Source organism: Harpia harpyja, chromosome 17 (genome assembly GCF_026419915.1).
Source record: "Harpia harpyja isolate bHarHar1 chromosome 17, bHarHar1 primary haplotype, whole genome shotgun sequence".
In the NCBI taxonomy this organism is placed as follows: domain Eukaryota; kingdom Metazoa; phylum Chordata; class Aves; order Accipitriformes; family Accipitridae; genus Harpia; species Harpia harpyja.
The window spans coordinates 11423075-11436134 of record NC_068956.1 but is presented as its reverse complement, the minus strand read 5'-3'; the positions used below and the strand labels follow the sequence as shown (position 1 = coordinate 11436134).

The 13060-nt window shown below is 41.2% G+C and overlaps 1 protein-coding gene and 1 long non-coding RNA gene across 5 annotated transcripts in view; one reads left to right on the top strand and one right to left on the bottom strand.

The window, feature by feature from the left end:
• CEP295 (centrosomal protein 295) overlaps positions 1-13060 on the bottom strand; it is a 72094-nt gene that overhangs the window by 45042 nt on the left and 13992 nt on the right. Inside the window, exon 1 of one of the 4 annotated variants that reach the window (XM_052812947.1) lies at positions 1497-1613. The exons of 1 other annotated variant lie outside the window; for it this stretch is intronic. The gene's annotated coding sequence lies outside the window, so the exon portion shown is untranslated. Of the gene's footprint in view, positions 1-1496; positions 1614-13060 lie in introns of those variants that run through there. 2 more of the 4 variants (XM_052812945.1, XM_052812948.1) reach the window with 2 other exon arrangements.
• LOC128153529 (uncharacterized) lies at positions 2284-10510 on the top strand. The gene is made up of 4 exons (XR_008239000.1): positions 2284-2742; positions 4863-4926; positions 6521-7306; positions 8031-10510. It is a non-coding gene; the product is annotated as an uncharacterized LOC128153529 (long non-coding RNA).

The following is a 13060-nucleotide window of genomic DNA, read 5'->3' as shown; positions in this document are numbered from 1 at the left end:
TGAGTAGCGAACACCATTCCGCTCCTGGGGAGACAAAAAAACCTACTGAAAACCACACCACACAGTAAAGCAGACTGGTCACTTAGGCGATTTGTACTGAAATAGTATCGTAACAGTTATAAGATAGAAGATACTGAGTTTGTTAACATTTTTGACTGCAGTCCAAGGTTTTCTGCCTGGAAGACTGCAAAACTCCGACAACAGTCTGCATGCCAAGCATTTCACTCGAATGCTAAAGTTGCTCACTGACAATTTTTTATCCAAGTTTTCTTGAGCAGCCATTTCAAGTGATGTTTCCCTTTAGATCTTACTGTGGAACCAGGATCTGCTGGTTCTACAGATCACTTCCTGTTTTCCTCACAATTATAATTTTCACCTGCACAACAAAAAAAAGACTTTTTCAGCCTGATATGCAGCCCAGTCCAAACCTGCCCCCCCCGCCTCCCAAATCTTTACTTGATCTTTAAGTATTTATATCCTTGAAAATACTCAAAACAAACCAACAAAGACTTTCAAAAGCCACTGTTTCGTTCTAAAAATCAAAACCTTATTACTAGTGAACAATCCACATAGCAGTAATTTAACGAACATGTCACACCTGGAAAAATTTCTTTTCAGTACCATAAATAAAAAAAAAACCCTCTAAAGAAATCAGGTGAGGTGTAAAGACAAAATAACGATCCATGAGATACTTTTGGTACAGGGTTATTAAGCCAATGAATCCCAAGTTCATTACAGGATAAGCAGGGACAGAGTATCATGGTTCCTGCTAGCCTTCCCTTACTTAGCTGATGAGGTACAAAACATAAGTTTATCAATACATATAACTAGGGAGCAAATGACTACATTCCCCGCCTCCGAAGAAAGGAAAATTTTAGAGGATGAACAATACAAAGCCTAGATCTAACACTTAAAGAATTTAAGAGCCAAAGCAGATAACGCAAACGCCACGGTAAAGCAGTCAACATTTGCGCAGATTCAGTTGCAGCACAAAGCAGTCAGTAAACACACGACAGTTAAAACGAAGCCAGCCTTCCCCGGGACCGCTGCGCTACAGAGGTTCCCGTAAGCAACGTTAACGCCTCCTACTACCCTGCCCAGCACAGCCAGCAACAAGCGCTTCTCCAGAGCCGGGAAGAGAACCATCGGAGTCAAAAGGTAGGGACAAGCGCGGCGCGCCGGCCGGGGGCTCAGCCCCGAGGCGGGTGGCCCGGGCCGCGCCTTGCTCGGGGGCAGAGAGGAGGACGGAGCACGCAGGAGCGCACGCCAGCCCCCCGGGAGAGCCCCTCCGCCAGCGGGCTGTGCCCAGGAGGCCCCGGGCCCGCTCGGGCCGCTCCCCGTCAGTCAGCGGGAGCCGCCACCGGGGCGGCGGCCGCTACAGCTCGACCAGCCCGAGCTGAGGAGGAACAACGCGGAGAGAAGAGAAAGGAAAGGACGCCCGGGAAGGGGAGGGAAGGGAGCGGAGCGACCCCACGGCGGGGCTGCCCCACACCTACCCGCCGCTTCTCCCGCCGCCGACTCGGCCCTCCGGGCCGCCGTCGCCAGCAACGGCTGCCTCCTCCCGCTGCGTCACTTCCAACGCTCACCCCCAGCGGCCAATGGCTGCGGGCGCAGCGGGAAACGAAGGCCCACGGCGGGACTCGCCCTCTGCGTATGCGGAACGCTCCCCTCGCCGATACACCTCCCACCTCTCCGGGCACACCGCAGCACGCATGCGCCACCGCGCCACCCTTCCTCACCTCCCCGTGCGACTGAGCCCCGCCCCTGCCTCCTGGTGACCAATGGGAACTGAGGAAAGCTGTGACTGGCCGGTGAGGCCGAACGCGGCGACTATAAAAGGAGCGCTGGGGGCAGGGGAGGTGCTTCAGTCTTTCTCCGTGTCTCTGCCGTAGGTCTTCTTCGCTCCTCTCTTAGTGAGTCCCGTCCCAAGGCCTGATTTAAATGGGGTTAGGGCTTTGCCCGCTTACTCAGGCGATCTCAGTATGCGTTTGAAGGGGCTTATGACCGCGATTTTCTCACGGCGCTACATCAGCAGGCCTCTGTCAGGGTTTCCGAGTGCTAAAGCTCGTGTGGGAGGGGTATGGGCTAAACTAGAAATGGTGGGGGAGCGGAAGAAAACTCAGCACTGCTAGTTTTACCTCACTGGTTTTACCTCTATGTAACCTTCTCGCTCAACACTTTTTGGATGTGCTGTATGAGTAGAAGGAGTAAATTCAGACACTGGCAGTACCCCTGGACTTGCAGTGCTGCTCTGCCTGTCTCCTAGGCTTGCGTGCAGCTGGCCAAGTTGCTTCTACAGTGGGAGATCTGTGTTGCTACCTCGACCTCATAACTAGTGCTGATCTTTCTTTTATAAACCTCTTTTTTTAACTAATGTCTGCTCCTTGTAAGCCTGATGCAATACTTGTTTGCTTCTTTGCTTTCATCTTCGTGTGTTAGTTTAATTTCTAAAAGGGAACATTTATCATATGTGCGAGAGCTGCAGCAGTTGGGATTTGAAAGCAGAGTCATCTGATACCCTTGATTTATGAGGAACATAAAACTGAGCAAAAACTTGTTATTCATTTTGAGAGAAACAATTCTGCTGCACATAGGGATGAAGTGACAGAGGCTGTGTTAGATTGTTTCTCTGCGTTGAGTATGTTCCCAGTGTCTGAGCTACTGCTGCAAAAATGGAAGAACTGCTTGCGGCTTATAACCGATGGGGCGCAAAGCGGATAATCGGTTGTCTTGCACTGAAACGTGAGTACAAAACATAGCTACTTTCAATGGCAGTTTCTTCTAGGAAAAGGAAAAAACAATTTTGTACTAGGAGCTAACTGTCATAGTAACCCACCGTATTGTGCCCTACAGGACTGAAACCAGGAGGGCCGAGATTACTTGGTAAAACTTAGCGGTTTGGTGCATGCAGATGCATAGCCACACAGGCAATACACTAAAAAAAGTACAGGATTGCAAAACAAAAAGCATGAGCACAGGAAGAAGAGGTAACAGCAGTTGAACATGGTTTCTTCCCTGCCTTCTGCATTTTACTGCTAAACTGCCTTCTTGTCCACAGAATTCTGTGCTATGGGATCAGTTAGGGAGATAATTTGCTTTCTGTCAAGTGCTTGCAACTTGCTGCAAACTGCTGACTGTAATAGCTGGTACCAAGTTAATACCTGATTGTACATTAAAGACACCCAGATGTTTCACAGTATGCATATTGAATAAATTAAGTGTGAGCAGTGTGCTTCCAAATGCATTTCCTAGTCTCCTTATTGGATTTTTTTGTCCTTCAGCATTTTCATTATGGCAGCACTCTCCACAATAACATCTCTTCTAAATAGCTTTATCCTGCAGGTCAACAGGTAAAAAAAAAATTGAAGACAGTCCATTAAGAAAGTAATTGAGACTATAGATCTTAGAATCCTCTACTTAGAAAATGTGAAAGAGGTCAAATATCTGCTCCTCAATTATACTATTGGAAAAAAGGCATATTATGAAGCCCACATGTGCTGGGTAAGAATTTTGTTTCAAGGGTGTTTTCTAGTCAATGTATTGCAGAATTATTTCTGCTACCACTTAATTTACATACATATACTGAAAAACAGGGATTTAGCAGTCATTTTAATACTGTAATATATTCTACTTTTTACTACACCTGTTTGAATTACAGTATTACAGGCCTGCCTGCATTAATTCTTTCCCATTGTGAAGTAGATGGTATTCCTTGTATAAAAGGTGAATAGTGATGCAGCAGTATCAGTGCATCTAGCCAGGCATATATAAAGCTGGAGACAATGGCTCCCCTGTGCTTCAATTACTGGTCACATTTCTCCTGGGGGAAAAGAATGATACTTGGAGGACTTATCTACAAATTCCCAAGATAGCTGGGGGAAAATCTGAATTTCTTTTCAGGAACAGAATGCTTTCTGTACATAAAAAATGTCTTACAGTGTGAATCTACATGAAAACAGATTTAAAAGAAATCATTTTTGTTTCATGTGTTTGAAGTTGAAGAGGGGTTGTATGACTGAAGTCTGCTGCTGAGGTGGCCTGCAGTGCACAGTCAGGAGCTCAAATCACAGTATAGGCCTTCTGCTGTCCCAGAAAATGGCTTTTGAGAGTGGGACTGTCCATACTTCACTATCAATCACAGAGGATGTTTATTCCATCAGCAGATGAACCACTGCAAGAGATGTTGGCACAGGCACCTTGCCTTGGTGTGCTCTGTGGGACTATTTAGTCTGGATATAAGATTACAGGACTGGAGTTGCCTTTGTGTGCCCCAAGAGAACAGATTCCCTGTCTCATAGGCAGCTCGAGTAGACCAGTGCATGCAACCTATACCTCTTACTGCCACACAGGAGCACTTGCTCCTTTCTTAATTAGAAATTCTTAACCGGCCACTCATGTCTCTCACTCTCACAAGGGAAGGATGACTTGGCAGGCTTTTCTGCATCTTCAGCAGGGAAACACTGGTTTTATAGGTTTTCTGAGATCCAGTAATGGAACAGTACAATCACCTGACAGCTCACCCTTGTGCGGAACTTGGCACCCTGCAAGAATTAAGTATTCTACTTGAAAACCGCTGAAGGAAAAGCTGTAAAGAAAGTGTCATATTCAGACACTAAACCCCCTGCCCCACGTCCTCTAACACCTCATTAGACAGTAATGCAGTTTTCCGTTTCTTGTCTCCTTGCTGATTACTGAAGTATCAGAATGAAATGAGAACTTCTCTCAGTTTGAATTGGCCTTTCTTTGCATTCAGTATTCTTCAATGTCACATACCACGTTATCATATGGTCTTAAATGTTTCCCTGTGGTTCATTTTGTTTTGATCTGTGATTACTTCTCCCATGCTGTTTTATCTCTTTTAGCACCTGACACCAGACATCTAATTATCATGACCGCCAGGAACTAACAGGATGTGGTTTTATAAAGGTTTGTAATCCTCCAGTTCATACAGTCCACAACTGCAAAGTGCCTTTATTAGATAGTTTGCATTAAGTGCGTTTTTTACCTGTAAGCTTTGCAAACATAGATGGAGTTTCCTAACGAGGAAAAAGGGCTAATCTTTATGTCTGAGACTGACTAATCTACTATGGTCAGCCTGTGCAAGCACAGCCTATAATAGTCTCTGCCTGAGACTGATTTGGAGATAAATTTTCTTGACAGACGTGAAAGGGTAGCTTTCGTTATTATACTCCATGTCATGTAACAGAAGGCTGCAAAGCTATGCTGTCCAGTACCAAAGCAACTGTATCCAGAGCTGTGCCTGTATAAATTCGCAACGTGCAGATTCTATTCATTAAAAAGATGCTACAGAAAAAAAAAAAGGCAAAATATGAGGCATAAAAAGCTAAGTAGCTGGTAAAAGAATAATTACATGTAATTAAATTAAATACAATGTACATCCTAAAATTATTGTCATGGAAGGACAAAGAAATGGGTGTAAATTCAGATCTGGTTTTAGATATAGATGGTGGTGTCTTACAGAAAAAAAAAATTGCATGCTTTCTTATGACATTGCTCCAGAAGCTCTTATTAGGGAACCAACAGCAACCTTAAGCAATCCCCATTCTCTGTCACGAATGCCCCTGGGACTTCACCCAGCATCCTTAGCCCAGCTTAATGGTTTGGGTCTCTGGAAAACAACCAGCCTTGGGATGGTAAAAGCAGCACCAAGTGCTTAAGAACTTAATATTCATGCATGAACCATGGTGCTGCATAAGGTCATTTTAAAATGGGCTCTCAAGCTCTCAAACAAATGAACTCTCCCAAAGCTTGAAGCCAACAGAACTGAGCTGGATTCAGGTTTTTACAGACAAAAAGGAACCTTGTGTAGCTATGCTGCTGCATGGCCTCAGAACCGGTCTGCCTAATTACTCAGTGATGCCAGCGTATGCAGAATTCTACAATGCAAACTTGGTGTGTGCACAGTCATTTACTAAAAGTCTTGTAATCTGTGTTCAGCCTTCTAAAATGTATTGGAACCATACCTAGAATTTTCTCCAATTGTTATCATATGCACAATAACTGTGCATAAATAGGCCAATTATGCTTAGTTCAGTGAGCTAACAGCTGGTCTTTGCCAGCTTTTCTCAGCTACTGTGCCATATCTTGTTTGGCTAACCTTCCTTTGTTTCTTCTTGTAATATCTACTTCTATTCAATTTCAGAAACTCTACTGAACATTACTTGCTTTATTGCAGGTAGTTTCAAGCAGAAAATAGAACAGTGTTGGATTTTCTGGTATTTCCTTTAAATAACAGATTCTACTTCAGCAAGACCTCTTAAATGTCTTAAAATTTTACCTTGTAGAAAAAGACCTCTTTATGTGATTAAAAATGCATTTTTAGTTTAGTCCTACATTAGCAGTAAGCATCATATTTTTAGCATGTAGTACAGATGAAACTGGGAGAAAACTGATTTTTTTCTAATTTTAAAATGATTACTTTTTCTCCAACCTAAATTGGCTTGTTTTGTATTGTTTGCCTCCTCCTTCTGATTGCTTATGTTTATTACATTGTATACAGGAGCTGTTGGAGTTTTCACAAGCTTCAGTCTCCCTCAGATGTGCGTCCAAGTGCTGTGCTGTAAGCAATAAAATTAATGAAAGAACATCTTGAAGAATAGCTTAAGGCTTTAAGTCTACAAATCGCCAAAGAAGAGGTTAAAGGTTCTGGATGAAATCATAAAGAACAAGTAAATGGTCAGGTTCTGCCAACTTAATGACTGATTCAATCAGAATCCCTTTTGATGTCTTAATAGTCATTTATACATAAAGCAAGTAAAAATGTGTGCTATAGGTACTCCCTTTCCTTACTGCTGGCTTCTGCCATCTCTGACAACTTCTACAGCGGGTGACATACAGGATTAGACATGAATGCAGGTCTCTTCTCAGGAAAGTACATGTCATTATCCTTGGATATCTGTTATAATATCTTAATATTGTTTATGAAATACCAGAAAAATGTTCACAGTGTAAAAAAGTGGATCCTGGTTTGATCAAGACCTTCACAGTCTAAATCAAACAGACTGTATGATCAGACAGACCTGTGATATACCAGATTACACTTCTACCATGAATTAGCTGTGATGTTTTCTTTAGTAGAAAGAAACTGATTATATAGATGGAGTCATTAAAAGGCTTTATGAAGGAAGTATGTTTCAAAGAGAACCTTACAAAGGGAAAGGATGGTGAAGAAAAATTTACAAGGAGTGAGAATGAATTTGCACTAAGAGGAGGAACTTGGAAAAAGCTGCAGCGTGACAAACTTGGGTTTAGAAGAAAGCAGTGAACATAGAGCAGTGATATACTGGTTCTTATTCCTCCCATTCTACTCTTTTTAACAGAAACCAATTTCTCTACAGACATGGAGACATTTTCTATCATAATTTTGCTAAGTATTATAGAAACCAAGGAGAGATGAAAGAACAAAGGGTCTTTAGTGATTGGAAAGAGGTAAATTTAGAGTCAAGTCTGAGAGAAGAAAATGTGGAAGGGAAGCTGATTAATGACTTAGATGCTAGTTTGGAAAACTGGAGTCTGAACTTCAGTTTTCTGTGAGACCATAGATTTTTGTGTGTGTGATCTTGGCTTAGCCTCTTTGGGATTGATCTGATAAATGGAACTAAGTCCCAGAATCTTGATCCTGAAAAGCCATGCTAAGCTACTAAAGTCTAGAAAAAATTAGCATTTTTTAATCCTAAAGATCCTTGATCTTCTAGATTTGCTGACCTTTACATGCTCCAGCTGTTCTAATGTTGACAGGACTGAATGGCTCAGAATCTAAATCTGAACAAGACTCAGGAATTACATTTTTTTATATATAGGTCAACATCTAGTGTACTCAAAGTACGTGCAACACAAAAGCTGCACAGGTTTCTGCACAAAACACACTGCTGTTTTCTTTTGTGATTGGAGAGAAGAGGCAATTGGAGACCAGGCCTCCTGTTTTCCATGTTGTTGTCTGAACAGCCTGATTAGAGTCATCTGCTCACTCTCTCTATGGCCAAATTAATAGTGAATTATGTTTTGCACAGTGGCATGGCTTCAAACGAAGAGGCAGACGATCCCATCATCCCCAAAAGAGGTGGTTAGAACACGTCTGTGGGAGTTGACTCTGACTTGTATGAAAAAACATTGCATCTTTCCCACTTCCTCCACAAGTGCTGTGACCGCCAAACTGCTGTTAAGTCAATGCAGTTCCTACCGCCTGCTCCTGTGGGGAAAATAAAAAAGAGCTTTGCCCAGCTTTTTTTTGAAAATGTGGGTTCCTATATTTAGTAGAGGTTTGAGGCTAAAGATACATTTTCTGAAAAGCATATCTCTACAGGTCTGAGAGGTGGTATTCAAGATATATTCCTATTCTCAGTATTTCCTACAAGCTAGTGCTAGATAGCTGCACCTTTGACTTTAAGTGGTTCCCTAATGGTGTGCTCACATCCTTAGATCATTTATTGAGGTTCCACTAATGCCCAGGTGATATACCCACCAGCATGAGCCTGTATCAGCCCTAAAATTGGAGGCGTCTATTGAATCTGGCCCTTTGTTTCAGTTATTGAAGTAATACTGAAGTCAGTAAAGGGGACAGCAGTGCTAGTCGAGAAAGACATGGACAGCAGTATCTTTGCCCCAGTAATGTCCTTGGTAAAGCAAAGCCAGTTTTTTTCCCACTGGCCCAATAAAATTGCCTCAGTCTGCTTCCTTGGGTGATCAATGCTCATCTGGAATTTTATCACTGTCCTTTTTAGAGGATAATTTAATTGTTTTTACATTTATAGAGGCAAAGTAATAACCTTAGATTTACATATAGCTAATTTCTTTCTTTGTGAGTGGGTTCTGCAGGATGTGAGCAATTAAGCTTCTGTGGGAGGATACAGGAAACATGATTAATGGATCAAAGAGACACCATCTAAGGGAAATAGGTATAATACCAAGGGAGATAATGCTCCAAATCATAATAGTTATGCAAATATGCCAAATGTTGGAGAATTCAATTAATATTTGACAAATGGATTTTCTGTGATGCAGAGTAAACACATACTGGGGAAAAAATAAAGCTCTATTGCACATTATCTGTTAGCTTCCTCTCATGCAGGCTGGGTTGGCTGGTCAGGCATCTCATTTCACTGCAGGTGGCAAAGAACAGCTAGGCACGAATCAGTGCCAGACAGTGATATTGTTTGGATGAAAAAGATTGACCAAGGTTAAATCCTGTGCACGCAAGGCCAATCAGCACTTGTCAGTGTGCTTAGGTCTATTGCTCAGTCCTCTGCTAAAAGTTAAATTTTAGTCCATGTAAATGAAAAGTGGTTTAAGAATGAAGGAGACAGAATTAGGCAACGTTTATGTTCTTGATTTTCTTTTTCACTTCTCTTTTCTTATCTGTAAAAGCAACATTAGTAGAAAAAACAATAATCAAGTAAGAACAGAATGCCTGAGCTAGTGGAAGACACTGGGCTGGGACTCAAAAAGACTAAGCCTCAGTTACCCAAATATAAAATGAGGTTAATACTGATGATATATAAAGGCAATGACTCATTCAGCCCAGGTTAGGTTTGTCCTTCAGCCATTACATCCATCTAGAAAGAATGAGCCATGCTCGGTTAGGCCACTACAGTGAGGGGAAGGCTCTGTGCTGTGTATGCTGAGCGGGCAGAAGCTCCAAAGTCCAGGAGAAGAGAAGCGCTCAGACATGTGTTATCCTCAGGATTTCATACTGGCTGGCCACCAAGCCCTTGTGTGGCATTCTGGGCTACCCTGAGTAGTGTCTAATCCTTTCTTTGAGAACATGGACCTTACACATGTAATTTCAGTTCTTTGATTCACCCTGCTGAGACCAGACTTTGTGATGCCTGTAAGAAGGGCATAAACAGGCACTGTAGATCTCATCCTCGCATCATTTAAGTGTGCATTTTCCCTTTGCTTTTGACTGTAGGGGAGGATGAGAGCCCTATTTTCTACTTGCAAGGCATGTGTTTCATTCATTTTGATTCACTATGGTCAAGTTACAAGATCTTAAGAAAATCCTCATCTCTTCTATTAAGCCATCTATTTAAATTAGACATAATAGATTTTAATAAACATTGATATTTTCCCAAGCTTATGATTTCTTTTAACAAGCAATTTTGCTGTGATCTTTGAGTTATTGCCTCTAATAGATGACTTCCCTGTTGTCAGGGCTGATTCCATCTCAAAATGTATTAATCTAACCCACATGTACACTTTAGTTAAATGTATCTTGGCAGACATCCACCACTGGTATCAGTTCTGAACACCACAGAGTATTTCTCTAATTGGACATAAAATTCATAGTTTTATCATATGATTCTTTGCTATACAGTGTGTCCAATTAGATTTAATGAGCTCATTTTCAGGACAAGTTAGCCAAACCAGTGTTATTGCTAATTTATAGAGGCTACAGAAAAAGTTACTTGATTAATTTCTTTCCTAAATTAAAACTTTCTAGGAAATATTATTGCTTCTTTTCCTTTTAGCATGTGAATATACAAAAACCTGATTTTGGAAATAAAATGTTTTCCCAGTGTGTAATTTCCAATGATTGTTGTAATATCTTTATTTTTTCTTGCAAATGTTTTGGCAACAAAGAAAAGTCTAGCATATTCTTACATCGTGTTAATAAAACCAAGCTAAGTAGCATGATGACGAAGGAACCAGTAGCAATGTAGCTATCATAGCATGAATTGAACAAGCCAGCTTAAAATCCTATGTGAATACTTGGCAGCTGGCGGCCAAGCTACTCCAGCTACACTGCCAGCTCAAGAGTTCAGTGTAAAAACAGGCTTGGTTAATACAGAAGTGGTTTGACAATGTTTTTCTCTGGAAAAATTATCTCACTGGACACAATCATGCAGGCTAGGACAGAAGGAACATTTAACCAATACTGTCTGAATTCACTAGACCTTGTGAGCTACACAAACCTGAGCTGATCCATGCTGGAAAGCTCAACAACACAGAGGAAGGACTTATTTGGCCTCCTCATCACTGCAGCACTAGCAGAGGAGACAACAAAGCAGACTGGTAAGTTTTTAGTTGAAGATGCAATGCAAAATGTCAGTGTTAACACACGGTTGAGAAGAGTGGTATTTGGAAAAAAAAAAAAAGGAGATCCAAACACTTGAGACACAGTCATTCACAAGGAAGGGTTCTCTGACAAGCTGATGCTATTTTATGTGATACCCTTCTGTCTTCTACCTTTCATCTAATGTCAGTGGATAGATGATGGGAGCCGGCAGGCCAAGGTTCTCTTTCCAATTGCAAGGGATGGGAGCAGCTCTGTGGGATGGCTGCTGCTGGAAATGGCAGCCCCACTCCCACCCTTCTCTTCCCTGCGATCGGCTGCATGGCTTCCTCCCACCTCGTTCACTGGCTGATTTGTTTAGGCAAGGCACTTGTCCCAGTGGGATGCCTTTCCACAGCTGCAAAATGGGAATAATACACCCATTTTTGAAAAATGCAATGCAAACTATGAGCATGAACCTCAGAACAGGAGTGGAAATTATTGTTATTGTAGCTTTACTTGCCTCTACTTGCTTTGTGACAGTGTCCCAGGCCATGATCACTTCATAAATTCCTAGTTCTGAGTTACTAAGAATTAAACAGTTACATTCTTGTTTGCATTAGATAGACATATACTAAGGCTTTCATGACTGGTATCCTTGCTGCTTCTTACAAAGATGTTTCTCATTTATATACAGAAATAACGAGACAGAAGAATGTTAAAAGGATTGCCTGAAAGCTGCAGATCACTTCTGGCAATAATTATTTATCTGTCCACCATTTTGTTTGTGTATATTTTATTCTCTCTCAGTGTATATATAACAACAAATTACCTGGCAGAATCAAAGCTGCTTATTTTAAACTTACAATGCTCACTTTGGACCTGTCCACAAACAAGCAGCACAGTGGAGGGCACATGCAGATTTTACACTTAGTAATCTTTTGGTGTTAATTTATTTACATGCATCTGGTTGCTTTCCTAATAGAATAGACCAGTCTTCCTTCGCTAATGAAAGTAGTAAAGGGAAAATTGCTTGAGGTGCTATAATGAAAGCCAATATATTATGATGTGTCTTCAGTAGAGTGGGTTAAGCATGAGCACCTTGCGTGTTAACTGTTTCTTTCACCTGTACAGTACAAATTTAGCACTAACAATGACAATGTATTAGCATCTTACACAGTGAAGAGTCAACATTAACTAAATATCCTTGCCATATCCCCTGAGAGAGGAGAATGTCATTACCCTCTTTTACAGATGAGGAAACAACATCAGATTAGCATTGTAACTCCATTGACTTCTGTGGAGTTATTCCAGCTTTACACCAGTAGAAATAAGACTAACATTAGTCCTCAAAAGAATAAGTCATTTGCTCATGGTTATCTAGTCACAAAGCTGCACACTCAGGATTAGAAACTGAAGACATCCAGGTTTCTTTTGCTGTTATAGTAAGACTTTCTACTGAAATAGCATCTATAAACCTTTAGCTAGGATAATTAAAAAAAAAAAACCCACACCACCACAGAATCTTACATTGTTCTCCCACTTGTGTCTAGAAATAATTGCCATGTCTAGAAAGGTCTGCATCCTATGGAAATAAATGAACAAGAATAAATTATTTTTGATGAACTTCTACTTGCCCAGAAATGTGAATGTTTTTCTGGGTAAATTTAATAGCAGAAAAGAATAATGGGCTTCCAAAGATTGCCAATGAGCAAAGAATGTAAGTTAAAAGCCTTTTTATATGCAAATACTTCATTATGTTTAGGAGTTTTCTTCTTTTTTTTTTTCTCCTCATTTTTTTGAAAGCAAAAGCACAATGGGACATCAGTTATTTCAATTTACATATGAATACCCAGAATTCACTTTCCACTTACAGTTATTCCAGAGTCCTGGTGGCACCTGTCAGCATTTGAGGTCTGGAGTAAAGTGGGAGTCTGCTGACTTCTCTAGACAGAGTGCTCTGCAGAAATTAGGGGTCTACACTATTTCTGAAAAAATAGAAAATCTTTTTTCAAGACGTGTTCATTCCCAAGTAAGTGGTGGCAACAG